Below are 16,045 nucleotides of genomic sequence, written 5' to 3' on the forward strand. Positions count from 1 at the left end.
GTGAGGCAGTCAGGGGAGCAGATGCGTGCAGGTCACCGAAGGACTTTAGATTTTGCTCTGAGATGGGGAGTCATTGGAAAGACACATCTGGAAAGAGATGTGGGATTTACAATTATTTTCGATGCAATTCCCTGGTGGTCCGGTGGTTAGGACTCCACTCTCACTGCCAAGGGCCTGGGTTCAATCCTTTGTCAGGGAACTAAAGATTCCACAAGCCGTGCGGAGCGGCTAAAAAAATATATATATATATATATATATATATATTTCAAATAACCTGACTCTGGAGACTAAATGGAAAGGGGGACCCAGGGAGATGTAGGGGGCGGTTAGGCAGCTCCAGGAACCATTTTTCTGCCTGCACCAGGGCAGGGGCAGGACGTGGCAGATGAGTTGTCAGGCTCTGTGAAGTTAAGGGCACCAGGAAGTGCTGATGGATTGAAGGTGGGGTGTGAGGGGAGAAAGGGGTGTCAGGGGTGACTCCAATATTTCTGGCCTGAGTCACTGAAGGAACAGTTGCCACGAGCAGAGTCCTATGAGGAAAGCAGGTTGGAGGGAGGTGGTGATGGTGGGGAGGGAGAATTCCAGGAGCTGGGTTTCAGGCATGTGAAGTTTCAGGCTATTTTTATAACATCCAACTGGAGATACTGACAGGACAGACACAGTCCTCGCCTCTCTGGGAACCTCTATCCTAGTGAGGGAGAAATCCCGTCAACAACAGAACTAAGAGACAACCTAACCCGTCATGTAGTGCCAGGTGTCGTGACGGTAATGTGATGGGGAGTGGTGACTGTCATAGTTGATTGGGGGCGGCCTCGGTGGGCAGGTGACGGGAGAGCTGAGACCCAGGACAGGGGCAGCAAAGCCAAGTCCCGGAGGAAGGAATGAGCTTAGTGAGTTAGAGGAATAGAAGGAAAGCAACTCCAGGAGCCTTACCCACAGCTGGGTCTTACTTTACGTGTGATGGGAAGCTGTTGGGGGACTTGAGGATGTGGTCACCTGATTTCCATTTTTAAAAAAGGTAACTTTGGAGACCGGATTAGCATGAGGGAGCAGGAAACCTGACTGGCAGTCCATTAACCGTCGTCTAGCCAAACAGGACGTTGACTTGGAAGGCCAGTGGAGATGGAGTAAATCAGAGAGAGGTGGGATCTGCTTTGGAGGCGGAGCCAGCAGGATGAAAGAACCCAGGATGCTGCTGAAGTCTTGGGGTAAGTCATTGAAGGCTACCACGAGCTAAGTGGGGGCAACACAGCTAGAGGAGGATCCAAGCTCTCTTTGGTCACATCAACGTTGAAATGAATGAAGGAGGAGGAACAGGGAGATCATATTGGCATTTTTTTTTTTTTTTTTTTTTTTTTTTTTTTTTTGCTGTACGCGGGCCTCTCACTGCTGTGGCCTCTCCCGTTGCGGAGCACAGGCTCCAGACACACAGGCTCCGCGGCCATGGCTCGCGGGCCCAGCCGCTGCGCGGCATGTGGGATCTTCCGGGATAGGGGCACGAACCCGTGTCCCCTGCATCGGCAGGCGGACTCTCAACCACTGCGCCACCAGGGAAGCCCGCATTTTTTTAATGTTAGTAAAATATACATAATCGCAAATTGGAAATATCCAGCTTGATGAATTTCCCCAAAGTTGTCACATACCCGGGAAATCAGCGCCCTGGAAGTCCCCGTGTCCTCTCCTAATCATTCTTCTTTCCCCAAAGTAGCCTCTGTCCTAGTCTGACATAGTTTTACTGACATTTTTAAACCTATGATTAAGAGATAATAGTCAGAGGTAAGCGTGGGGCATTTGCTTATGTAATTCTCAGAAAAAGAACCCCACTTGGTTTTTTAGACTGAGTAAGGCTTTGTTTTCTTTTGTCGTCAGTAATTTTGAGGTTTGCTCGAGCGTCTTTTTCTCCTTCTTCCCACAGGAGGTGCTCACGTGGAGTGTGAGGTCTCGTCGGACCCCAGGCTGGCAGGTGGCCTTTGTCTCCGTGAGTCAGAAGGGCATCAAACCAGGGCCTGAGGTTTACCCACGAAGCCCTGCCCCTGGCAGCGAGCAGGTCCTCCTCCCACCCACCCCCTTCCCCTCCGCGTTTCATTTTTCTCGTCCAGTCCCAACAGAAGGCTCTTCAGAAGGCATCGTCGTCAGTTTACAGTGCTTGCAGTGTTTTAACACTTTAATGACATGATAGCCAATTTTATTCTGTCCTGGAAATTACGCTCTTCTGTTTCTCTCTCCCTCCCTCCCTCTCCTCCTCCTTCCGTCTCACTGTTCCTGCGATTATTTCTTTTGGAAATAATGCCCCTCACAGTCTGCCTCCATAAATCTCTGAATCCCGGCAGATGGAACAAGGCTGTGATTACGAGGGAACAGAATCAACAGGGAAGCGGCTCGCGGGAGGCGAGCTTCACGCTCTGTGGTTTCGCCCCAGTAGGAGGACGTGATGACACCTCCAGGACAAAAGGTTCATCTTTTCAACTACTTTGACTTCTCAGGAGCCCCCCAGCCCCATGGTCTTTTCATGAGAACTGTTTGCACCTCCTTGGCTCTGCACGTGTTTCTACATAATATTAAACAGTAACCTTTGAGTCCCCACATACTGGACTCACAGATCACCGCATGCGCACGCACACACGCACACACAGGACTCACCACAGTACATACACACACACACACTGGACTCACAGACCACAGTACACACACACACACACACACACACTGGACTCACAGACCACAGTACACACACACACACACAGAGACTCACAGACCACAGCATGCACACACACACACACAGGACTCACAGACCACAGTACATACACACACACACACACACTGGACTCACGGACCACAGTACACACACACACACACACACACGCACACACGAGAGACCTGAATCTGTACTGGCTGCCCGCTGGCAAGATAAAACAACTTTTAACTGCTAATTTGGCTCTTCCTTTTTTTTTTTTTTTTTTTAACACCTTGAGATATAATTTACATGCCATGAAATTCACCCATTTTTAACCATGTAGTCCCATGTTTTTTCACTTTATTTACTGACTTGTATACTGGCTGTTTCTTTTTGAAAATGGAGCCCCTGGGTGAACATTTTGACCCCACATGCTCCCTCCTCACTTTGAAAGGTGACATCTAAAGTGCAGAGAGCAGATTCTGTTTCACCCCCAAAATAGTTGTTTTATTCATTCTGCCATTTACAACTTACTTCCTGTGTTTTGATTCTGAGCTGCTCCGGCCTGCTTCTTAGAAGCCAGGTGGATTCATTTTTTACACTGTCAAGAAGTTTCTCTTGTGTTAGAGGAATTTTCTGTTTGTTTGTTTTGTTAGTGTTTAGTGAGTCTTCAGATCTTTGTTTCATCTGCTGGGCTAATTAGACTTGAAATGTATCTTTGTGACATGACAGACTATATAGAAATATTTGGTATTTAGAGCTCAGCTCAAACGTTCACAGCATTCTGACTGCTGAGATTGGTAAAAAAAAAAAAAAAAAAAAAATGAAGTTACCTAGAAATATAAATAGGGCATGGAGGCCTAGAACTTTTTCCTAATATTACATCTTCATCCATAGTTCGGTTTTGATATCTGAGTCTTTCTCATTTGAAAAATAGAAATGAAAATAATCACTTTAGGAGATCTGCCTGAGGACTGCATGAGCTAATTCACGTGAAAACACCTAGAATGCTAACAACTTTTAAAAATTTATAAATGTTCACTGAATACAAATCCTAAGGAACTTCACGAATGGCATAAGAATGGTGTTTTGGCCACGGTACATTAATAAAAGCATAGCACCTGCTGTTGAAGAGCGTGTACCAGTTTAACCAATTGTTCAACGAACAGGTAATGAGGCTTGCTGTGTGCCAGGCACTGGGGATAGAATGGTGGATAGGCAGGTACAGTTGGATGGAAGAGAGATGTTCAACACATAGTTGAACAAATAAGTATCTAAGTACAAACTGTGCAAGGGTTAAAGAAACCATTCTGGTATGTGTGTATGCATGTGTGTATGCATGTGTGTGCGTGCATTTAAAGCAATTTAAGGTATATTTTGCTAGTAAATGTATACCTATGGGCATAGAGAAATTTTCTGGAACAATTCATGAGAAATTGGTTACAAGTGTTTCTTTTTGTAGATAGGGGAATGTCTTCTACTTTTTATTCTGTAACTTTTCTATGCAATTTCAAGTTTCTAACTATAAGCATGTACTTTTGTTTTGCTGTTTAAATATCAGTAGGCTTCTCTGATCAGTAGGCTGGGAGTCCATTATTATTTTCTTCATTAGACTTCTATTAAAGAACCACCTGTTATTTAAAATGAATAAATGATTAACTGCTTGCAATATTTAACTTGTCAAGCCAAACCAATTAAATATTAAATATTACACTTGAGAAGACAAAGGTCATTTACAAGAGTGCAAGACTTCATCAACCCACACTAAATTGTTACCAGCCTGCTCGTGCCCCCAGTTTGCCCGGACAACACTTTCATTCAACAGATATTTACTGAGCGCCTACTGTGTACCAGGTAGGCATTGTTCTGAGCCCTACTAGATAAAACAAAGCCATCAGGGAGTCAGGCTAGATTCTAGTTGGAGGAAACAGACAAATAAGTAAACCAAACACATATTTATATATAATATGTGCTATAAAAAATTAAAGCAGGGCTGGCTGGCAAGTGACGGATGGTGCCCTCTGTTCATCATATAGAATACACTCTGTAGTTGTATCACTATAAAGAAAGATTGGGAGGCCTGTCTGAGAAGGTGCCATTTCAGCCTGGATGAGGGAAGGAAGGAATGAGCCATGCAGATAAATGATTGCCAAAAGGACCAGTAAAGGCTCTGAAATGGGAAAGCTGGAAACCAGTAAATCTTGGCAGTAAGTACATGTACTGGCTATTGCACCATTTATTCTGTCCACTTGTCACAGCGTTCAAAACATTTCATCATTTAAAACTTAAAAAAAAATACTAAAAATGAACACTGATAGCTTTATTATTGTACATACAGGACTCAGATTATGTGGTTCTGGGCACTGCTTCTCTTTTTCGATATTTAATAAAAACAGCTGATGCGAACTATACATCCTAGTGAAATAGAGATACATCTTTATTAAGACGTGTTTTAAACTTCTTTAGCCATATTGTCATTACGATACCTTTTTATTATTCTAACAGTATCTCATAAAATGTGTATTACTGTAGTCCATGCCCATTTCTAGCCACTGAAAATTAAATTAATGAATATTAATTACTTCAGGGTCATAAGGAAAAGGATCCTGAGATGCGTTGTTTCCCGTCTACTCTGAGATGCTTCCCAGTAGGAGGGGCACAATGATAGGTAAGTGAATCCATGAACTACTTGAAATAACAAGAAAAAAAGCTGACAGTAACTAGCCTTAGCTCACCATCTAGCTGTATATGCTGGGATGCACTTCCTGCTGTGGTCCCCACCTGTAAAATGAAGGGCTTGCTATTAACATGTCTGAGTCCTTTGATTCCTTCTCTTGCTCTCTCTCTCATATTTTGAGATCTAACTCTATGAATTGATTAAAATAACTGCTTTGTAACCAGTGATTTTCACTATCACTGGCTGAACGCTAAGTTAATCTTCTCTTCCTCCTTCAAACAGGATTCTGTGGGTGGGTTGCTCTAGAACAGTGATTCTCAACCCGAGGCGATCCAAACGCCCTCCCCACCCCCCTTCTAGGGGACATGTGGCGGCTATAGGAGCCGAGGTTGCCTGTCATGACTGTGGAGGGGTGCTGCCAGCATCTGGGGTTTAGGCCCAGGAAGCTGGTAGACACCCCACAACGCACAGGACAGCCCCCTGCAACGCAGAATGACCCAGTCCAAATGTCAACAGTGCCGAAAATGAGAATCTCGGGTCTAGAGAAAATGGAAAAGATGGAGAAGGGAGAAAATGAATGGGGGGCACTGCCTACTCATGTCCATCTGGTATTTCCCACCTAAGAAACAACATAGCAACTTTTGTCTTTTTTGATGCTGATTCTCCTCTACTGATTACGCTTTATTATTCCTGAAGACTAGGGTGTGTGACTTAAACAACCCCACGTTAGACACAAGCACAATAGAATAAATGAAAACTGGAGGGCAAATTCTAACATGTACCGTAACTATAAGAACATTCTTTCTAAGGCTTGAAAAAGTCTTCAGATCCTTGGTTTAATTTAATCGACGGTGCGTTCATCTGCGTATGGCATTCAGCAGCAAAATAAACTTTTTTCCTGCGTCTTTTGTTTCCAAATCAATGGGGAACAAAGGATATCCCGGTTCCATTCAGGCCGTTTCAATGATTCTCAAACGTGGGAGTAATAGTTGAGCCATTTAAAATACAGTGATGAGAAAGCATACTTAGTAACCTGGTAAACACGCTATGAAAGTACAAGGGAACCTTTAAGAAGAATATCCAAGTGTCCTTTTTATATAATAGCCCTTTGTACTATGAAAGAGGTTCAGAGGTCCATAAAATGGAATTGAACAGAACAGACTAGAAGAATGCAATTTCCAAGTTTTCTAGTAATGGTGCTGTTAAAGCATTATTTTTGTTTCTTAACACTCAGAAAACTACGTTTCCTCACCCCAGGATCAGCCCTTCTCACAGAAAGGACTTTGGACCCGTATTTAACCAACCGTCAGAAGGGATTCAAAAGGAGGCTAACTGAACACTGAGATTTTTGAAGCTCTCAAACGATGACCCAAGTTGTTTTCTTGAAAACAGCAGCAGCTTGGCAGGAAGCAGGAATTAGACACGAGAACTGATGGAAACCTGCCCTCCAAATGGGAAGAAAAACTTCCAATAACAAACTGTGAGTTTGAAATCACTGCATGTTATACTATTCATCATCTAAACGGCCACCAGCCTTATTACTGGCATTTTCTCCTGCTTCTGAGCTGCCCCACGAAACACACTTTAGTAAGGATGATCCCCCCTTTCTGAGGAAAGGGAAACCCTCTTTGTCTCCCCATTCTGCACCCCCCTTCTATCTGCATTCTCTCTGTTCTAGCTGCATGTTTTGCAATCCCCTCCAGTGTTCCAAAGGCCAATGAAATCAGTCTCCCATAAGGGTACTCAGCCAAGTACATTCACTGCTCAACTGTATTTTTCTCTTTCTTAGCCCTTTCACCCACTGATTTCAAATTTCTCTTTAATAGGCCAGCTATGGCAGACCTCAACCGAATAGGTTATGAAAAGGCAAGCTAGGAAACCACACAGGTACGATTTCTCGAAGAGGAGAGCAGCCTGATGTTTTTCATCTAAATCCTTAGGCTTCACTCCAGCCTGCAAAGACAAGTGGCAGGAAACTAACAGCAATAATCAAAATGAGCTCAGCTGGCCTCGACTTGCTTTTAAAAAGTGTGTGGAGGGGAAGGAATACAGGCACTCTGCCCAGGAGAACCTAGAGAGAAAGAAATCTTCCCTCCTAAAAATCCCTTTAGTTTGCTGCCAGTGATTCAGTACATACCTGACCAAAAAAAGAAAATCTCCTACCCTAACTGGTTTGGCTGTTTCCTGGCTACTACCTAGAGAAGTGAACAGAGCCTTATCATCTCAGTTACATCTGATTTGGAGGTTTTTTTTTTCAAGTAAATATTTGTAATTTCAATGCAGTTCCGTTGCTGCCCCTGCTGTCTTTGAATTGGATTGACTGACAATACTGTCTTGGATGACGCCGACTCCATAGCAACAAGCCAGGGAAGGCTGCACCTTCCTCCCAGCTGGCCTCTCTGTGGCCACTGGGAGGGCTGGGGGAGTATTTGGTGACTGGGGACTTGGCAGTTACCTTAGATTGTCGCTGAACGTTCTTCCTTTGCCCTCTGGGCCCCTCAGTCGGTCAGGATTTCTGCTGATCGCTGTGCACTTCTCAATGAATCCAGCACTCTGGGCATTTTTCTCTCTTTATTCAGGAAGTGGCGAGCTGAGCCCTGAGATTCTTTCTGCTCCGATGATATAAACAAATTGCAGAGGAAGTCAAGTCAAACTTTCCCTTGCTGCTTTTGTTCTCCCAACTAGCAATTCAGAAAACAGAGCCCACTTTTTTTCTTTTTGGATGCCTTTTAAAGATTGCTCTTAACTGAAAAGGCAGAAACCCTCTTTTTTTTAAACAAAGATACGCAACTTATTTTTTCAAAAAAGAAATGCCCTAGAAGGTTTTTTTTTTTTAAAGGCCGTTTCTGAGACTTTTCAAACCAAATTGCCCCCCTGACATTGCATACTTACCTAATGGTTGTTCTTCCCCTCAAATTTCAACCAAAAGAGCAATAATGAGCTTTGTGAGGACAATGGCTAGACCTGACTGGAGGCTCCTGGGGCCCTAGTTCACACCCAAGGAGAGCTAACAGTCATGATTCACTAAGGGTGCTAGGACAAGGCACACACCAGACAGAAAGGAGACATCTTATCTGTATAATCTACAGATACTGCTCGAAAAATCACACAATTAAGCCCTTCTCACAGTGGAAGCTACTTGAAGCTTTATCACCAGCTTGTAAGATGTCATCTCTGGGCTTCACTGATGGCTGAGTGAACATTAACAAACCAGAGGCATCTGACAATCCGGGTGACATGTTTACCATGCCTACCTTAGTCATCTAACACAGAAGCTCTGCACTACATAACTGAAGGAAAGCAGAATGGCGGGGAGGTATACAAATATTTGCAGCATGGCCCTGAGGTGGCTTCCCACACTGGGCGTTCTGTTACATTAATCCTGGTGCAAGAAATAAGACATGACAGTCACATGCATATCTATATGCCACGCTTGCTGGTCCTCAACTGGCCCTCCCTGTACACAGGTGGGTAGTCAACTTTCAAAACAGCCTGATCTTCTAGTGAAGCATGTTAGAGTTCAAATACAGGCTCAAGCTACTTACTCCATCTGCGTTCCCTTCTTTACTAAAGGGATATGTTCTAACAAGGCAGTGCTGTTACATGGGTTAAAAATAATAATATAGAGAGATATCTCACCCCAATGTGTGGCATTTGTTAGTCTCTCAAAGGTAGTTATTAATAAAATTCATAACACTGAGTTCCCCGGGTCAGTAAAAACTAGCATTGGTAGAAGCTGAACATCGTAGTATTTGCAAGGTTACTTCTATGTCAGAACATGTTTGTTCAATCATGATCATCCCTGCCCTCCTTATCTACAAACATATATATACTGGAGATATTTATAGACTACTAGGTATATAAAATCATTTATGCAAGTTGTAATTGTGCAATTACTGAATAAACAGTAGATGAAAGGAAAATGTGAGGTTCTGAAAGCTGGCTTTAATTCATGGCTTTTTTTTTTTTTTTTTTTTTGGCTGCGTTGGGTCTTCGTTGCTGTGTGCAGGCTTTCTCTAGTTGCAGCCAGCGGGGGCTACTCTTCGTTGCAGTGCACGGGCTTCTCATTGTGGTGGCTTCTCTTGTTGCGGAGCAGGGGCTCTAGGTGCGCGGGCTCAGCAGTTGTGGCTCGTGGGCTCTAGAGCGCAGGCTCAGTAGTTGTGGCACACAGGCTTAGTTGCTCCGCGGCATGTGGGATCTCCCCGGACCAGGGCTTGAACCCGTGTCCCCTGCATTGGCAGGCGGATTCCTAACCACTGTGCCACCAGGGACGCCCTAATTCATGTTTTATCTTATATTCATTAAACTGTTTATTTACTTGTCTGCACTCTCCTCTCTGTTGATTATCTTCCAGGCACGCATTTCCCTTGAGCAACATCAGATGAGAAAGCAATCCTTTTCCATTGCAGGGGAAACAGAGAAACAGGAAACCCAGAGGCAACGACTTGCCTGGAGGCCTCCAAGGTATGCACGGCAGTGTTAGAAGTTGTGTGCACCTCCGCACCCCATAACTACTTTTAAAGCTTTGATGTAGAAACGTGCAATACCTACAATGCTCCTGAATTTCTGTAAAGCAAACAGAGCTATCATGCACTGATGCAACTGCCATACATTTATAGAATTCAACAATTGCATTCAACAAACTATGTCAAATACCTACCAAGTGCTGGGCACTAGGATACAAAAAGGAGTAGTCATCAGTGCTGGCTGGCCCCAAATGAAGACTAGGCACACACTTAAAGGACCAGAAAAGCAGCGACACCATTACAACCCCTCTTGCCTGCCAAAGGAGACAACCAGAAAATTCAGGAAAGCTATTTTTAACATGTACATGTTCTTGTCTCTTTGAAAAATATAACTTTTCATTTTAGTTTGATTTTTATTTTAAGTTTTATTTGGTTATGGGTCTTGGGATAGTGTGTATTACTGTTCAGGAAATACACCTCTCCCACACCTGCTTTGGATGGAATATACTTCCCTGACCCACTGATTTGGACTCAGTCATGTGACTTTGTTGGTAATAGGCTGTTAGCAAGCAGGATGCAAGCAAAGCCTTAGAACGTGTTTACACCGCGGGTCTCACTCTTTTTGCATGTCCAACGGTGCTGTGAGAAGAACAGGCCTGTTCATTCAAGGAGGATGAGAGACACCTAGAGCAGACCCTGATGCAACCCACACCTTGAAGCCCAGCCCAGACAGTCTAGATCATCTGAAAACCAGCCAACTTGCAGATGCTTTTGTGAGATTAAATAATTATTGTTTTAAGCCACTGAGCTTTGGGTGATTTGTTACATGACATTAGCATGGCAATAGCTGATTGATGTAGGCCTCATAATATTTATAGGTCTTAATCTGTCTGTGGGCATACCATGACAGATACTAAATTACCACCCCCCCACAAAAAATTTTTTTAAAAATGCTTCAAACACTTGTCTTACTGATTTGTTATGTAAATCAAGGTCAGTTATAGCCTTTCATGGACTAAATGAAACTTGAGGTCCATAATGTTTAAGTGAAACAGCATATGGTTAAAAAATAAAAGAGGTATGAGGCACTAGATAAAGCCTTCATTTCCACAAATGCTTCATTCCAAAAACTTTGTTCACTCAAAGAGATACTGGTTGTACTCTTGTGTTCAACCCTGAAGATACAGTACTAAGTATTAATAGCTAACCCTTATCAATTGCTTACCAGGTACTGGGTTTCATTTTTCATTTTTTTAACTATTTTTTTCGAAGTATAATTGATTTACAATGTTGTGTTAGTTTCAGGTGTACAGCAAAGTGATTCAGAGATACATATACATACACACACATATATATATACACACACACACATTTCTTTTTCAGATTCTTTTCCATCATAGGTTATTACAAGATGTAGAATGTAGTTCCCTGTGCTATACAGTAGGTCCTTGTTGTTTGTTTTATATATAGTACTGTGTATCTGTTAATCCCAAACTCCTAATTTATCCTCCTTCCCCTCTCTTTCCCCTTTGGCAACCATAAGATTGTTTTTTTTAATGTCTGTGAGTCTATTTCTGTTTCGTAAATAAGTTCATTTATATCATTTTTTTTTAGATTTCACATATATGTGATATATGGTATTTGTCTTTCTCTGACTTACTTCACTTAGTATGATAATCTCTAAGTCCACCACATTGCTGCAAATGGCATTATTTCATTCTTTTTGATAGCTGAATAGTCCATTGTGTGTGTGTGTGTGTGTGTGTGTGTATATATATATATATATATATATGCCACATCTTCTTTATCTATCCATTCATCTGCCAATGGACACTTTGGTTGCTTCCATGTCTTTGCTATTGCAAACAGTACTGCTATGAACGTTGGGGTGCATTATCTTTTTGAATTAAGAGTTTTCATCTTTTTCTGATATATGCCCAGGAGTGAGACTGCTGGATCATATAGTAACTCTATTTTTAGTTTTTTAACGGAACCTCCAAACTCTTTTCCACAGTGGCTGCACCAATTTACATTCTTACCAACAGTGTAGGAGGGTTCCCTTTTCTCCACACCCTCTCTGGCATTTATTATTTGTAGACTTTTTGATGTGGCCATACTGACCGTGTGAGGTGATACCTCACTGTGGCTTTGTTTTGCATTTCTCTAATAATTAGCAACATTAAGCATCTTTTCATGTGCCTGTTGGCCATCTGTTTGTCTTCTTTGGAGAAATGTCTATTTAGGTCTTCTGCCCATTTTTTGATTGGGTTGTTTGTTTTGATATTGAGTTGTATGAGCTGTTTGTATATTTTGGAAATTAAGCCCTTGTCGGTCGCATTGCTGGCGAATATATTCTCCCAGCCCGTAGGCTGTCTTTTCATTTTGTTTATGGCTTCCTTTGCTGCTTCCTTCTTAATGCTTTATCTACAACTTATTTAATCCTCAAAACTTGATGTAGTACTTACTATGTTTACCATGTAGTTACTATGATTATCCCTATGTTGTAGATGAGAAAATGGAAGAAGCAAGAAGATAAGTGACTTACCCAAGCTTCCACAACTTGTTAAGTGACAAAGCTGGGATTCAAACCTAGGCTGTCTGGTTTCAGAGCTCACACTCTTACCCACCCTGGGATGCTGACAGGGAATTTGCAGAGTAAAAGGGGCAGCAACCTTAACGAACAAGACAAGTCAATAATTACAAACCATGGGCAGGACTATGATTGAAAAGAACAGGAAACAAGGGTTAAGAATAATAGAAACTGGGCTTCCCTGGTGGCACAGTGGTTAAGAATCCGCCTGCCAATGCAGAGGACATGGGTTCAAGCCCTGGTCCGGGAAGATCCCACATGCCATGGAGCAACTAAGCCCGTGCACCACAACTACTGAGCCTGCGCTCTAGAGCCCGCGAGCCACAACTACTGAAGCCCATGCGCCTAGAGCCTGTGGTCCACAACGAGAGAAGCCACCTGGCGCACCACAACGAAGAGTAGCCCCCGTTCGCCACAATTAGAGAAAGCCCGCGTGCAGCAACAAAGACCCAACACAGCCAAAAATTAAAAATAATAATAATAATAATAATAATAGAAACTGTTTTAGACAGGTAGCCAGAGACGTCTTCTCTAGGTAGGGGAAATTGCCTGAAGGATGAATATGATCAGACCAGAAATGGCTGAGAGAAGATTGTTCTCCAGAGAGAAGGGTGGAGAGGTTAGTCTTGAGTCAGTACACAGCTTGGTATATTTTAGGGACTGAAAAATGGCCACTGCTTCAGGAGGCTAAGAAGGTGAGTGTGTCTCTTGCTCATTTCCATAGGACAGGGGTTGGTCAACAGATTTTTTGTAAAGCACCAAATACTAAACACTTTAAGCTTTGTCGGCTCTGTGGACTCCGCCTCAATTACTCAACTCTGACGCTGCAGCATGAAAGCAGCTGTACACGGTAAGTAAATGGATGAGCATGTCTAAGTTCCACTAAAACTGTATATATGGACACTGAAATCTAAATTTCAGTGTGACAGTTCCATAAATAGCAAGTATGTGTGTGAAGACACACAGGGTAGTCAAATGTGGTGCATTTCTCATATATCAGGTAACTTATATTTGATACACCTTGACCTTGGAACTCTGGTGAGTTCTCTGTCAAAGTATAAGTGATACCAGTAAAACAGATAATTTTGAGTAAAACTAATAACTAGGTTTTTAACTAGTAACTGTTTTTTTAATCATTCTATTTATTACAATTGTCCAGAAAAACAGAATCAATAGGATATGTATGTACAGGAAGAGATTATTAGGAAATTGACTCACGCCATTATGGAGGCTGAAAAGTTGCACAATTTTCTGTCTATAATCTGGCAGCCCAGGAGACCCAGTGGTGTAGTTCCAGTCTGAGTCCAAAGGCCTAAGAAACAGGAGTACCTAGGGCAAGAAAATCAATGTCCCCACTCAAGCAGTGAGTCAGGAAGGGCTGAATTCTTCCTTCCTCTGCCTTTTTGTTCTATTCAGGCTCTCAATGGACTGGATGATGCCCACCCACACTGGGGAGGGCGCACTGCTTTACTGAGTCCACTGATTCAGATGCTAATTTCATCTGGAAACACCTTCACAGACATTCCCAGAAATAACATTTAACCAACATCTGGGCAACCCATGATCCAGTCAAGTTGACACACAAAATTAACCATTACAATCTGCTAAAGAGGAGCAAATGATAATGATCACCCAGGAAGAAGAAATATTGGCACTGACAAAGATAACATAAAAGAAATGCTCCATCTTTACAAAAAGGAAAGCAACAAACTAGTTAATGGGTGTCCTCATTCAAAGAGTATTTGAGATTCATCACTGCCCTAGAAAACTCAAATTGCCTAAAATCTTACAGGTCATATTATAAAAAACTCGACAGATGTTTTCCCAAATCTGACACAACAATCCTAAAAATTTACATCACTTAACCAGTAATGTGTTGCAAAGCCAAAAGAAACTTTTCTAAATTGACAGTAACAAATTTTGATCAATCCTGATGGTGGAAAGATTATATCTTCTTTCTAGTAGTCTCTCTAAAGAAAATGATAATCCAAGATCACTGTCACATTAACAGGTAATCCAAGAGTGTGTAGCCAAAATATATAGGAAACGCACATTACAGGAAAAGTCAGGTAGTTAATAAAAAATAAAGATGTTATTTGGAGGATTTTATGATGTCAGTGATATTTTCAGCTTTAAAAATTGGGTAATTTGTAGTATATTCTTTTATTCTAAATAAATACTAACTTTTATAACTTTTTTCATAACTTTTCTACATCCTTTCTCTTAAAGCCCCCAAATTTTATAACCTTCAAGGCCTACCAACCTGGAACCAGCTCTGATTAAGCATCTATTATAGGAGCCAGGCATATCTAGATGCTAGAAATACAACATTGAATGGAATAGACACTGGTGGTTTTAAAATGTCTACAAAAAAAGAATCTGAAAAAGAATATATATATATGTCTAACTGAAACACTGTAAATCAACCGTACTTCAATAAAAAAATTTTTTTTAAGTGTAAACATATTGGGGGAAAATATTCTGTGACACTCCCCCTTCAAAAGGCAGAAGCCTCTCCCTTTGAGCTTAGGCTGGACCTCATGACTTGTTTCTAAGGAGTAGAATATTGTGCAGATGACACTGAGTAACATCCAAGACTAGTCAGAAAACACACTGCGGTTTCCTCCTTGCTCTTTCCCTCTGGAAGGCAACGGCCATGTCCTGAGAACATTCAAGCAGCATTATGGAAAAGTCCACATGGGGAGGAACTGAGGCCTCCAGCCAGCAGCCCTGTGAGCTCCATCTGAGAAGCAGATCCTCCAACTCTGTCAAGCCTTTAGATGTTGGCGGCCTCAACCAACATCCTGACTATACTGTGACTACTTACAAGAAACCTTGAGCCAGAGCCGCCTGTCCAGACTGTTCTCAGTGATTCCTGACCTCAGAAACGGTGTGAGATAAGAAATGTTTGTTATTTTCAGCTGCTGAGTTTTGGGGTAGTTTGTTACACAGCAAGAGATAAATAATACACCACCAAAAGTCCTGTTTTCATGATTCTTACAGTCTGATGTTTGTTTAGGGGCAATGAATAAATGTTTTTTGAGGAAATGATGAATGACAGTAAATCAAATAAATGTATCAGATTATTACCCGTTCATTCATTTATCAAATATTTACTGAGAAGCACCATCCGGTTATCTGTGTTCTAGGAATCAAGCTAGAATAATAAACGAGAAAGACAGAAAGCGCTCCCTGCACGGAGCTTCCAGTCTGGTAGGAAACCAGGTCTTTGCCCTGTGTCTCTGATATGATGCTCCCTCACTGCCGGACACTGGAATGAAGCCTCCATTTCCCTGTTCCAGTTACATGCACTATCTGACATAATCCCCACCACAGCCCCCTCTCCCTCACCCACCTCCATTCTGGAGCCTTCCCTGGTCTCCCTTGCAACTTGGCCATGTGACACAGTTCAGGCCGGTGAAGGAGATCGCTGGGAGTTTTCTGGGCAGGTTTGTTGTCTCAAAAAGGAAAAGATGTCCTTGGTTCTACTTGCGTTCCTTTTCCCTGACTTGAGAGTAAAGCGGTTAGGCATCCTGCAAGCATAAAGAGAGAATCGCAAAGCTCTGACATTCTGGAGCCATTGAAACATAACAACTTCCTGCCTCTGGACTTCCTTTTAAGTGAGGGGAAAAACAACC

The 16,045-nt window shown here is 42.3% G+C and overlaps 1 long non-coding RNA gene across 2 annotated transcripts; it reads left to right on the forward strand.

The window, feature by feature from the left end:
* Window positions 1-6,797: 6,797 nt before the first annotated feature.
* LOC308628732 lies at window positions 6,798-15,466 on the forward strand. 2 transcript variants are annotated; one of them, XR_014017570.1, is made up of 4 exons: window positions 6,798-6,831; window positions 9,706-9,815; window positions 12,325-13,102; window positions 14,637-15,466. It is a non-coding gene; the product is annotated as an uncharacterized lncRNA (long non-coding RNA). The 2 variants fall into 2 exon arrangements; XR_014017571.1 differs by lacking the exon at window positions 14,637-15,466 and having other exon boundaries at window positions 12,325-13,264.
* The last annotated feature ends 579 nt before the right edge of the window (window positions 15,467-16,045 follow it).

The sequence above is a fragment of the Mesoplodon bidens genome, assembly GCF_964165515.1.
Source record: "Mesoplodon bidens genome assembly, chromosome: 15".
Classification (NCBI taxonomy): Eukaryota; Metazoa; Chordata; class Mammalia; order Artiodactyla; family Ziphiidae; genus Mesoplodon; species Mesoplodon bidens.